The sequence below is a fragment of the Microtus oregoni genome, unplaced genomic scaffold (genome assembly GCF_018167655.1).
Source record: "Microtus oregoni isolate MIOR12 unplaced genomic scaffold, Mior012 000055F_ref0000237, whole genome shotgun sequence".
In the NCBI taxonomy this organism is placed as follows: Eukaryota; Metazoa; Chordata; class Mammalia; order Rodentia; family Cricetidae; genus Microtus; species Microtus oregoni.
The window spans coordinates 3,657,689-3,671,131 of NW_024543831.1; the positions used below are offsets into that span (position 1 = coordinate 3,657,689).

Here is a 13,443-nt window from a genome sequence, read left to right on the forward strand (position 1 = left end):
ATAATTATCCCTCCATTTTCTCTGAACCTCTCTAGAATTCCTAACGGTCAAATGACCAACCTCCTGAACTGATACTTTAATGTTCTCATTTTCTTTGCCATTATCTGCCTTTCTCTGCCTCGTATTCTCTCTCTTTCTGTTCCACTTTTGGGGAAATTTCATCTATTTTATCTTTCAAACCTTTTATTGAATTTTGAATTTTTTCCATCACTTTTAATAGCCAAGAGTTCTCTCTTGTGCTTTGATTGTCATGTATGATAGCTTGAATCTACACCTATCTGGGATCTCTCTGTCTCCCATCTACCATTTTTTTTATTTCAGGTGAAATCTCTGCTTTTATCTCTACGAGGATATTATATACACATATATGAATAGATGTGTGTACATATGTTCATGTATGTGGTATGCACATGTGGGCGTGCATGCACATATGTGCACATACATATGGAGGCCAGAGGACTTAGATGTCTTAGATGCCATTTCCCAGGCACTAGCCACTTATTTTAGAGATCTGGTCTTTCACTGGTCTAGAGATCAACAGGTAGGATGACCTGACTGGCAGGCGAGCCCCAGGGATCTGTCTGTCTCTTGTTCCCCAGTACTGGGATTATAAGCTAATACCACTATGGAAATATTTGCATATATATTTTATTACATATTTTTATTATTGTTTTGAAAACAGAGAAATGCCAAAAAATTTTACACCTGGATTTTACAATTAGCATTTTACTGTATATTTATGATTTTACTTATCTACCCATTTACTCATCATCCAGCCACGCCACCCATCTTCCCATCTACTCACTCACCCACCCATCTATCTATCCATTCAACCACCAACCCATTCATCTACTTGTCCACTCATCCATTCATCAACTCATTCATGCATCTACTCACCCATCCATCCACTCACCCATTAGCACGCGCGCACACACACACACACACACACACACGCACACACACACGCACACACACACACACATACACACACACACATACACACACACACACACACACACACACGTGCACACCCGCAGGGTTAAGTTCGGGTCCTTGTGCTTGGAAGGCAAGCACTTTACTGATGGAGGCGTCTTGACAACCCCAAGTTTGTCCCAGCTTCTTCTAGTTTTCTTCTCTTCCTTTCATCTTGTGTGGCATTCATGATGCCAAGAGTTCTTGCGTTGTCCACATCTGAGTGAAGGAGTCATTAAGAAAACCTGATTGGGGGCCATCGAGTTGGCTCAGTTGTTAAAAGCACCTGCTGCTCTTCCAGAGATCTTGGGTTCAGTTCCCAACTACCTGTAACCTCGGTTTCAGGGAATCCAGTGTATTCTTCTGGTCTCTGCAGGCACCAGGCATGCTAGCGGTACACACATACAAGCAGATTTTCACACATTATACACATAGAATTAAAACAAGCAAATCTTAAACAGAAAATAAAAGTTAGGGATTTACTGATTCTCTATATGCATTAAAAAAAATAAAAACAGAAAAAGAAAATCTGTCCTGACATTCTCTGGACGTAAGAGGGTCCCAACCCACTGGTGGATTTACTGTGAGATGAATAGCTATGGAACGGAATTTTCTTGGGAGGACACCCATACATTTTTATTGTCTTTTTTTTCCTTAAGCCAACTGAGGTTTTGAGGGGCGTCTACTGGATGCTTCCATTTTCAAAGCCTAGCCGGGGGAGGGGATCGATAGTGGCCCTGTCTTGTATAGGTTGTCTGATGCCTTCCTTCTGTCTGCAAAGCGCCTTCTAGTTCCCTCCCTAGTCACCTTCTGGGATTGGCTCCTCCCGCTCAACCTGGTTAGAGAGGAGAGGCTTGTCTGTCTGCATGGTCCAGAAGAATTACCTACAGCCCTAGCTTTTTTCCTTCTGTCTTACTCTACACGAATTACCCTTAACTCCTCAGGCCTCCTGGGGTCCACAGGACATGTCTTCTATACTTTCCTCTGTAAGTTGGCTATTCGGACTTCATCCATCCTGTTAAGTCAGCTGACCATGAGTGTGTGTTTATGATTTTCCCCAAATTAGACATTTCCTCTCTGTTTCTGTCATCCCCACTTCCTTTTTCCTGGTGGGATTTTGTCCATTTGTGTGATTCCAGGAGGGAACTGTGATAAACGGTCACGATCAACCTCCCAAGTCTGTGGATTTAACATCTGCCTTCCCCACTAACCTCGCACAGCCCACAGTCACTCTCACCAGCTTCCTTCCTCAGCTTTCAAAGCACCTACCAGAGTGCCTGGCACACGCTAGCAGCAGCTTAGGCAATAGGGGTTGACTAAATTAAAAGTGTGGAGGCAAGCAAGCTTTACAGGGAAGAGTATCTGCTTACTGGGTGTGAGACCCCAGGCTGTTCAGTGGAATAAAAGCCAGGAGTGGGTTGAGGGGGTTGGCAGATAAGCTTGGTCATACCAAGACAATAGAAACACACACACACACACACACACACACACACACACACACACACACACACCAAAAACCTTTAGCTTCATCCATCCAAATATTCTGAACAGACTCCCCCAACCAGGTGGCTGAAGGAGCTCACAAGAAGAGCCTGGCTCCACCCTCTCTCTCTCTCTCTCTCTCTCTCTCTCTCTCTCTCTCTCTCTCACACACACACACACACACACACACACACACACACACACACGCCCACTTCACACCCAGAGCAGGGCCTTTTGTGTCTCATTCCTGGAGGGGAAGGGAACCAGAAGTCTGGAGGAGGGAAGGAGGAGAGGGCCACCTGGGAGGGAGGGCTGAGAGGAGTGAGTGGGGAGGGAGGAAAGAGTGAAAAAGTGAGGAAGGGGAAGAAGAGGGAGAGGACAGCCTGGAGGCTTCAAGCCTCAGCACCAAGCCCTGATGCTGGCTGTGGAGCTAAAAATACAGGGCTTCCTCTCCACCACTGTCTTAATGTAGTTTTTTAAAACGAGGCAGCCTCTTTCTAGTTCTCCCTTTCCACTGTCATTTATTTTAGTTTTTATCTCCACAACAAAAATTCCTTCCAACTTTCCCCCCCTGTCTCCCTCTAATGCTCTTCACTCTCAAATGCTAATAACCTCCAGCTGTAAAAGGCTTAGAAGTGGCTCTAGATTGTTTGATCTTTGGCCTGTGATCTGCTTTCATCTCTCTGCTTTCAAATGTTACTTTAGATTTACTTTAACCTATTAACATGCTTGGTATTCATAGACACGCACACTCCAAAACAGCTTCCAAGCTCCCCAACTGCACGCCCCCCCCCCATTATAACTGGGCCGGAAACTGAAATTCCCAGTGCAGACCGGAACTTTCCAGGGCTGGATGGAGGAGGAGGCCTGGAAGGCGTGGAAGGGAGAAAGCCGGGGAGCCTGAGGAGGCGATGCAGGAGAATGATGGGAAGGAGGAGGAGGAAGAGATGGGGGAAGCGGAGAAAGGAGTAGAGAAGAAGAGAAGGCAGAAAGGAAAAAAGGCAGAGAAAGGGACCAGGGGTACAGAAGTCAGGAAATCGTCCAGGACTGTTAGCCTCTGTGCTGGTTCCTCACAGCCTAAATCTACTCTCCCCTGATGGAGGACGGGGACCCAGAGCCCACTGAGTTAGTGCTTGAGATTTCCAGCTTGTGCTTGAGCTGGGGTGTCTGGCATGCTGTTTCCACAGGAAATGAGGGGCCTGAATATGGATGGAACTCCTCACCGAGACCACAAGGGTACAGTTCAATTGTTTGCTGGATAAAGTAGCGTGTGAGGATATTCAGTGCTTGATTATGTCTTCTGTGTATGTGTGTGTGTGGTGTCCATGCATGCAGGGGTGTGTGACTATGACAGGGTGTGTGTGGGTGGCTGGAGAAGGTTCCCCAAGCACCTGCAGGAGACCCTTTGAGTGCTCCTGTGAGAACTGAGCATTGGAGATGATATGGGTGGGGGCTGACCATTTTTCTCTCCTCTCCTCTCTCTCTCTCTCTCTCTCTCTCTCTCTCTCTCTCTCTCTCTCTCTCTTTAACACACACACACACACACACACACACACACACACACACACACTCGCTTTCCACTTTCTCCAAGCTACAGCTGTCACCCCACAGCCTCTAAATCGGCCAATAGACAGAGCCCCGGAGGAGGACTGCTGATCTCAAAAGGTTGGAGAGCCTTAGAGCTGAAACCACCCCAAACCAGCCCTTTCCCCAAGCCTGCTCTCCTGTCTGGGTGAAGCAGGTGTCTCTGTCACCCCCACCCTTGCCCCCTAGGGAAGATCTGACTACAGAGGGAATCCAGCGTCCTCCTAGGCAGTCTCTGCAGAGGGAGGAAAACCCACCAAAGCTACCGAGAGAGGACCATGAAACCCCACATGCAGTCAGAAAGTCCCAGGTGCAAGTCTCAGATCAGGGACTCAATCCCTTCCGCCTCAGGTTCCTCATCTGTGAAATGGACTAGCAGCTCTTCTTGAGCTGTGCCAACAAAAATAATCCCAGCGAGGATATAACTGTAAGTTACAGAACATGGATCATGTAGCAGGTACTGTTCTAAGTGCCTTATGAATATTAACTTGCATAATCCTCCGTTAATCCCACTTAATCCCCTTTTAACCCTATGAGGTGGATACTATTATTAGTCTCATTTTCTAGATAAGGAAATGGAGACACAGAAGGTTTAAGTAATTTGCACAAGGTCACACAGCTAGGGCTATTATGTTCATTTTAGACTAATTAGGCTACAGAGGTCACATGAATTCATCAATTACCTCATCCCAGTTCCTTAACAGCCCTTGGAGATAGGGGCCTCTGCCACTAGCTCACACAGAAAGGAACGGTCCAATCTCACCCTAGGAAATCAAGTTCATTGCCACGGCAACCCAAGTTCCTTAACATGTTCTGACATGAGGCTGCATCTCCCGGAACAGGACTAACCTTGTTATTATTACGCATGAGTACTGGCAAAGCAGCAAAGGGGGAAACTCTTGTCTGCGGCGTTAGAAGCCAGGGCACTAAGGAAAAGGAAGTGTTTCTAAGCTGTCCTCCTGCTGGGACCTTCTCTAGGGCTGTCCATGGCCTTCCTAGTGCTGTGGGTGGGTTGCTTCTGGTTCTTTACAGGAAAAGGAGCCGAACCCACATTAGAGTTTTTACAGCCCGGGTGTCCTAGTTCAGTAGAATCTCTCCTGTGGCTTGACCCCTTGACTTCCCATGGTTCGAGGACTAAGAAAACAGGTGATCCTAGCAGAGCCCACCTATAGGCTACGTTGGCCACCGAAGTAGAAGATCTACCCGCTCGAGGCCCATCAGCATCCATCATCTTGTTCAAACATCAGTAACTCTGAAAGTTATGGTCCCATTCACACCACTGTCAGAATTTAAGTGACTTCAGCATGGTCACACAGCATCTCCTTGTCACACCCAACTGCCCGTTCCTTGGCGCTCTACAGGTATAGATTGATAGCAGTTGAGAATTAAATCAGGAAGCCACTGTGTGGGGCTCCCGCAGGTGATACACATGGGACTCCACATTCGCTAGGAATGCCCTGGGCCTGCGTCTTCTGATGAGCTGGAGGAATCCAAGTTTAAGGTGTGGCTTCTTCCTCTCTCTGGATACTCTCTCTTCTAGCTTGCTCAATCTAGTCAGCTCTCCATAGCAGTGGCCCCCATGATGGCAGAGCCCTGGGCCAAATTTGAGGGCCTTTCTACTTATTGGCTCTGTACCCCTGTTTGAGTGGCTGACCAAAATTTCCCCATCTGCTTAAATCGTATGGTGTTTTTAATGAACCATGACTTCTGGGGTGATCGGGCCATGGGAGTACAGTTCTCTTACATACTGACTTCCTGCACAGCCCATTGAGGTCCCCTTAGGAAGGAGCTGAATGTCACACAGAGTTCCCAATTTAGGGGCAGGTGAAGGCATACACTTCTCAGGAGGGCTGGACATCTGCACCTTTTCCTCTGCAAAGCTCGGACTGTGTCACTGTTTATAGGACAGACAATCAGGCCAGGAAGAACAAGTCTAGGTTGCTTTGATGGTAAGGGCAAGGCTGATTAAGGCTCCTTTTTTCCCACCCCACCCTGGTCTGTGGTATCTTTTGGTGCCAGGCTCACCAAGGGCTTGGAGAAACTGGGAGGAACTGGAAGCACTTGAGGAAGCATGCCCCCTTCTTCACACCACCCACCAGCCCTTAGCTACTGGAAAGAACAAATGCAAATGGACCCAAAGCACAATACCCAGAATACACTGCCATGCTTCCTAGGGGCTTGCTGTAAGTTAAAGCTGGGCTCCTCCTGGGGGCTGACATTTTCCCTGGTTCAAACAACATCTGCGCCTCACCGAGCTTGGCAAAAGGTGAAGGAGCCAGTCGCTGCCATTGTAGACTCTAGTGAGGCAGAAGAGAGCCATCCCACATCCCTTTCACCTGCACAGGGGAGGGTGAACCCACACATGCCCATGTATATGCCCGCTCAACATGTCATAAAACATGTACAGCTGGAGGAGCCTCTCATACACACCTGGAATGCTGGCAAGGCACACTCCTCCTGCTGTGCTGTGTGTGCTCTTTCAGCAACCCTTAGGCTTATTCAACCTCAGACGTACAAATACATGTGTGTATTTACTGTGAATGGCACACAGGTTCCTGTGACTTGTCCACCCTCATCCTTCCCCAGTTCAAGTCCCAGCCCCTTCCCTGCCATCTGCCTCCAGCCCTATGACTGGGCTGGAGCAACTCGGCCGCTGCTGAGGATTCAAAATAAATGCATTCTTAGAAGGACCGTCTTCCCTCCAGGCTGCAGGCCAAATCTCCAAATGAAATCAGGCTGGGGAGAAATGAACAAGCGAGATGCAGAAAACAATGTGAAGAAGAAACTCTGAAGATACGAATAATAATAGAAAAAAAGGTGAGAGTTATTTTTCAGCTCACTGGCTTTTTGAAAAGTAATATAAAGTTGGCCAGCATCTTCTTGGAACCGACCTTTCTGAGCTGAGACCCAGGCCACACACACATCTCTTTCCTCCCTTTCTATTACCTGAAATTTGTATGGTTTCATCTCCTCTGATTTTCTTTCATTTGTGCGCCTGTGCAAACCCCTGTGTCAGGGGCTTGTTCCTAACCTGGCAGGCCCACCAGGCTGCCAGCACTTCTCCCTGGGCCTCCTGCAGGGCTGAGAATTGAGATCCTCCCAGGGCCCATGGTGCTCCTGCTCCAGCTCCCCCACCCACCTGGCCTCCCAGCTGTCTTTGTTCCTAAGAGGACGGACTCTCCTCTTCTTTCTTGCACACTATCCTCTCCGTGAGCTGGGGGGACAGGTCCTGGAGTGCAGTCGAGTCCAGAATCTGCTGCACCCTGTAGCAGAACACACATTCACAAGGAAAGAGTGTGTCTTCTTCAGGGTTCCTGCCCCAAATTTTCCAGGATAAAGATTCGGGGCAGGGGGGGGGGGCTAGGAACGTTGTTAAGAGTAATGCATTGCCTATCCACTGCGATTCCAGGGAGTCCTCTGAAGGAAACAAGATGCAAAAGTCTTGCATAGACGTATTTCTGTTGCTCTCCTATCACTCCCTACCTAAGGTACCCACACACTCACACATGCACATATGCACAAAGGCTTGTATGAGGTCCTCAAGCATAGCTACACAGGTATACCCACACACTCCTCAAACATTCAAATAGACCTATATGTATATATACTTTAAATGCATCCATATAAGCACAAACATACCTTTTAACATACATGGATGCATGTGCTTTAAACACATCCACACAGATGCACACACATGCACATCTCACAAACACTCAAGTACATGTCTATACTCCTAAAGAGACCAAACCATGTGTGTACATGGACAAACAAACACACACTTAGACAATATGTGTGTGTGTACTGACGCATCTTAATCACATGCAAATGTATATACACACATACATACCTCACAAACACATGCAAACACACACACACACACACACATACACACACACACATCTCTAAGGAGACCAAAACATATACATACAGAAGATACCCATTTCTTAGATGCAGGCACATGTATTGACACATCTTAAGCACACCCTCACCATCACTCATGTGTGCTCAGGTACACATGCATGTTCTTCTGCAGGGGTACCTCTCAAGGCCATGCTGACACTCTTTTGGTAGCCATTTCTCTCCCACACCTGAGGGGGTGGGGTTGTTCTGGAGTCTGGATTCTTATTGACTTTTGCAATTAACGCATTAACATGAATTCCACAACCTTTCCCAACTTCCTCTGTTATTCATTGCTGAAAAGATGAGGGAGGGGTGCTGACTCCAGACTGAGTGTGGTCCTTCAGCAGGACAGATTGGTGCTCTATCTGGGTCCACTCTAAGAGTTAAGAAAGTCTGTATGGGTAGATATTGAGTAAGGGAATGAAAGCAAGTAGATGCAGAAAAAGTGACTGGTTTTTTAATTTTTATTTTGCCAAAGAAAAGTAGGAGGAAACAGTCAATTCTTGACTTCTGTGCATTCTACCATCTTCAATGAAATTTTTGAAGCACCTGGGGTATGAGGGACTCAGGATATGACTCAAGGGGTAGATTGCACAAGACAGTACTGATTATTGACATTAGTGAGTTCTTGGCTGCTTGCATCCTCCTTCTTTTAACCCATTTCTCTCTTTACACTCGCCATTCAGTATGAACGCTATAGGTTTTAGCTGTGAACCTTGGAGGTGAGGATTATGGGCCTCAAATAAGGTGAATGAATGATTTAAGTGTATCTGTAGGGCCATTGCTGTAAACATCCCCATATCTCAATGGGTCAGCACAGCTTCTCCAGCTTTCCTCTCTACAGCTGGGGTTGGTAGGATGCTAGGATGCTCTATTAGAGTAGTAGTCAGGGCGCCTAAGCAACTTCTGTTTTGCAGTTCTTCTGCCCATCAGGTTCTTGGAGCATCTCAATTAGGGAGGTGAATGGAAAATAGTAGGTAAGAATCCTTTGTGATATGCTTTTCTGGGCAAGACCTGGAGATGGCGCATATCATCTATGTTCACACTCCACAGCATAGAACATAGTCATGTGGCTATACATAATGACCAAGGAGGCTGGGAGATACAGTCTAGTTCTCACTGTAGGAAGAAGAGGAGAATGCAGACATTGGTGAACCATAACCAGCATTGCACAGCTAGAGTCTGTTCTCAGATGTAGGTCTTTGCCTTCCAGGCTCTGTGGTCTCCCATTCTATAATTTACAGTTGAAGTCTTTGGTTTTACCAACAAAGGTTGGGCCCTTTTTGTTCTAGGTCTAGAAATCTGTGCGTGTATAAGATTAACAATCATGAACACTGTATTTAATGATTTATTTGGCTTCTGTGTACTCTGTTAGTCACACTCTCTATAATCTTCACTACCCTCATCCCATGAAGTAGTTAGGCCTGTCTTCTGACTGAGGACCTTGTACCTCAGAGATACTGGGTGGCTCACCCAAGTTTGACAGATAACGAGGCTATGGAAACATTTTAGTCCCATTCTCTCTCCTTTCTACTATATTGCTGTGGCTCCCACTGGCCATAGGATTGGAAGTGGGGTAGACAGAAAGTCATCTTTCTGTCCAACAGGGTGGGATATCCTGATGAAACTTAAGTACGCTGCTAAAGTTTTCAGGAGTGAGTAGGGTCCTTTATAGCCTCTTGGCTCTTGGTACACCTGAAAAGCTATAATCATGGTAACTCATCTGGGTTGCTTACCATAAACTTGGAAACTGAAAATTGACTTCTAGTTGTATGATCTTGGACAAATCCCCCCCCCCCGGGGGGGTTAGGAGTTGGGAGGTGTTCGTGCTGAGAAACCATCTGCAATTGACAGCTACTTGGGGCATCTCACTTTGAGTCCTTCGTTCCTTTACCTTTCTTCTGAAATTTGAAGACTGTAGCCCCTATTATCACTCTGCATCTCAACCAACCTCCTAATCAGCCTCTCAACACCACACTTTTCACACTCTTCCTGCATATCCATGACAGATTAACCTTTGTTCTTAGTCACACATACAACCTTTCCCATACTGCTCTGATGCTCAACAAGATATAGGCAGCCCTGCTCTGAAGTCCAAGCTCACTAACAGAGTCCTTGCCTATTTTTGAACCAAGTACACATCTTTCCTGTCCAGACAAATTACCCTTGATTCCCTTGAAACACACCAAATACTCCATGCTCCCTCTGTGATGTCTTTTTCATCCTTGTAACCCCATGACCAGGTGACCCTCCTTACCAGCGTATCAGTGTTGCCTCTAAAATCCCTCGGTTAATCACTGCTCATTTTCAATCTTATGTCACCATCTTTAGATGCCCATATATGACTTACATAATAGTACCCAAATGTTTAGCAATATACATCCACATAAAGCCTTAGAAAGCTTTTAAAAGGGGGGCTTCTAGACCCACAAAAATGTGAGTAAATTGGACTTCTTGGTAGCTACATTTTTTTTTCAGATAGGCTCTGCTTGCTGGTGGCAAGCAGAGGCACGGATTCTTTAAGAGATGACTTCTTGGTTTGTATTGGTGGCACGAACAGCTCTAGTTCTTTTGGGAGGTCTCACTATAGAGTAGTCAAATGGGGTTTGTAGGCAATATGCTACAAGTTACTTGGTGGTGGAATGGGCCAACTGCTTCCCAGAATTGGGGTGGTAAACATGGCTCCCAGAGTTGGCAGTAAACAGATCTTTGCCATGTTGGAAAGTCGAGCAGGGTAGAACCAACAGCCAAAGCGGTCACTCTGGTTCTAGTCAAGCCCGCATAACAGCTTAAAGCAGTGATCAAAAAAGGATTACAGCTATGCAATAAAGGCAGATTCAGACAAAAATAAACCTCCAGATAGGTCATAATGTGTGTGAAAAATGTACATGGACAAGAAAAAAAGAAAATGTGTATAGGCAGTAATAGGAAGAAATAATTTTAAAAAAATAAAACAAACTCTTTAAAGAGACAGTAAAAGTAATATAAAAGAGGGCAAAAGTCATAGATTTAAGCCGTAAAGATAATAAAATAAATATTAAAAGGTAATAGAGTAAAAAGTCACATAAAGATGGAAAATACACAGAGAATCTGGATTATGTATATTATTGTGTTCTTTAAACTTTTTGATTGTTAATGAGCTAACTGCGGAGAGACATTTGATTCTGGGGGCTGCTAAACTAAACCAACATATATATTTTAAAGGTATCTTGACTTCAAAATTTGAGTCTAAGGATATGTTACTTCAGAAAAGAGGTTCTGCTTTTGTTTCCACAGAAGATGAGAACCTGTGGATTCCTACCAGACTAATGTGGTTTGATGGAACAAGACACCCCAAAAGGTCTCTGTGAGCCCTAAAAATACTTCATCCAACAAACAGTAGTAAGCATTTTAGAAAAAACTATGTCCAAATTCCAAAAATTATTGTTTATAAATGTTTTCATTTAAAGGGGGTTGATTATAAATGGTTAAATAATTGCAGTCAATCTCTTTTTTAAAAGGGGGGAGATATAATATAAAGATGAATACTTTGCATTAGTATGGATCTTGGTCTATTGATAGAAATTTAAGGACAATTTGTTACATTGTATATATGTATTTCTACTTTTTTAAAAAAGATATTGTGTTGTGCAGCTCATTTAAAATGTAATTTATAATTAAGAAATACAGATTAATAGATAGTCATTTATAATATTCAAACTGTAGTCATGTCAGTTAGGTTTTCTTGTTGTATAGAGATATAGTTCAGATGGATAGGAATTATTCAAACCTTTCAAAGACCTATAGAACATGGCATTTAAAATGTTTTAAAAACTTCAACTTTTCTCAACAATGAGACATGTCTGATTCTGACATCACCAGTTACTTCAGGGGGTTGATGGGCATTGAAGAAACTCATTATGGAATTAGCCTTCAATGTGACAAGGCTAGCCATTTGGGCAAGAAGCTTCTCTTGCCTTGGCTGATTGATGGTATACTCTATATATTGGGCCTGCAGGATCCAGAGAAAGATGACTGCTAAACCTGCCTAAAGAAGGTAAGACAGTCCACCAGGGTTCCTGATTCATGAAAAAGTCTGTCAGATATTCTACAGGACACAAAAGAAAGTGATTGACAAACTACCAATATAGACAAAACAGTCTTTCAAATTTCCTGCTCCATGGAGAAATCTGTTGGATACTATAGGCCTGTAGGCTGAAAATAGATGCTCTAATATGACAGAAGAACTTTGGGTTACTGTCCAAGCAGCAAGATGTCTCTGTCAGTTCTAGAGTTTTGGAAGTTGCTTATATTGTACTTCCTGTTTACTTAGGTAATATTATGTCCTTCTGGGGTTTTTGATGGAGTTGAAGAATAGATAGTTATAATTATAGTTTTCCTTAGTTATGATAAAAACAAAAAGAAAAAGTAGATATGAAACTTTGGACTCACAAAGATAAAATAGATGATATAATATTTTCTTTAATTTTGCCTGATACCCGTTTTGTTATATGTAGTTTTACTATGTTAAAGTGAAAAACTTTTTCTTTTATTTATAGAGAAAAGGGAAAATGATTTGGGATTCTCCACTATATGCTGTGAAGATGTTTTAATACCATTGCTTAATAAAGAAGTTGCTTTGGAATATGGCAGGGCAGAATAGAACTAGGCAGGGAAAATGAAATTAATGCCGGGAGAAAGACGGCAGAGACAGAGAGATGCCATGTAGCTGTCAGAGAAAGATGCCAGGACCCTACTGGTAGGCCACACCCTCATGGTGACTCATAGATTTAATAGAAATGGGTTAATTTATGATGTAAGAGCTAGATAGGAATACACCTAAGCTATTGGCCAAACACTGTTGTAATTCATACAGTTTCTGTGTGATCATTTGGCCCTGGATGTTGAGGAAACAAGTGAGTAATCTCTATTTACACATATAGCCCCTCTCTTGGAGGGCCCTCTTGCTGTGTGGTCATCCTTGACTAGTTCCTATTAGCTCATTAGATGACAAACTTCTTGAGAGGGAAACTGAGTCTCATGTAATTTACATCCTTAAGAATGTAAACACATGAATGATCACAGACTCTCTGTGATATGCAAATGAAAGATTTCATTTTGAGACCAAATGATGCTTCAACTAGACATAAGGAGGCAACCCTGGCATACAAGTGGTAACTTTCTTGTGCCTATCTGCAGAGCTGACTATCTGTATGCATGGACTGAGATCAGATTTTCAGGCACGCTTGGTTGTATTTTCTTTGCCTACTGAGGGGCAAACCCAGGTGTCCCATAGGGTGACCTGTCAGTGGAAGCAAGTGGGCAGGTACCTTTAGGGAACTCTTCAAATTAAGCTCTCTTGGCTTTTTGCCCACACTCAACCCTTTTAGACCAGGCTGAAGTCGGTGGAGAAAGTAATAGATTGGGACTGGGATGCTCAGGTTAAGTGGGCTGCTTTGCGGAGCTCATCCATAACCCTGCTGGAGCCCAGAGAACAATACGTTAATTAGAGCCGACGGCAGGGCT

General features: G+C 44.4%; 1 long non-coding RNA gene across 1 annotated transcript in view; it reads left to right on the forward strand.

The window, feature by feature from the left end:
* The first annotated feature begins 3,446 nt into the window (after nucleotides 1-3,446).
* Nucleotides 3,447-13,443, forward strand: part of LOC121438202 — a 79,583-nt gene continuing 69,586 nt past the window's right edge. The window contains exons 1-2 of the long non-coding RNA XR_005973079.1: nucleotides 3,447-3,690; nucleotides 6,744-6,855. This is a non-coding gene — a long non-coding RNA (uncharacterized LOC121438202). The remainder of the gene's footprint in view (nucleotides 3,691-6,743; nucleotides 6,856-13,443) is intronic.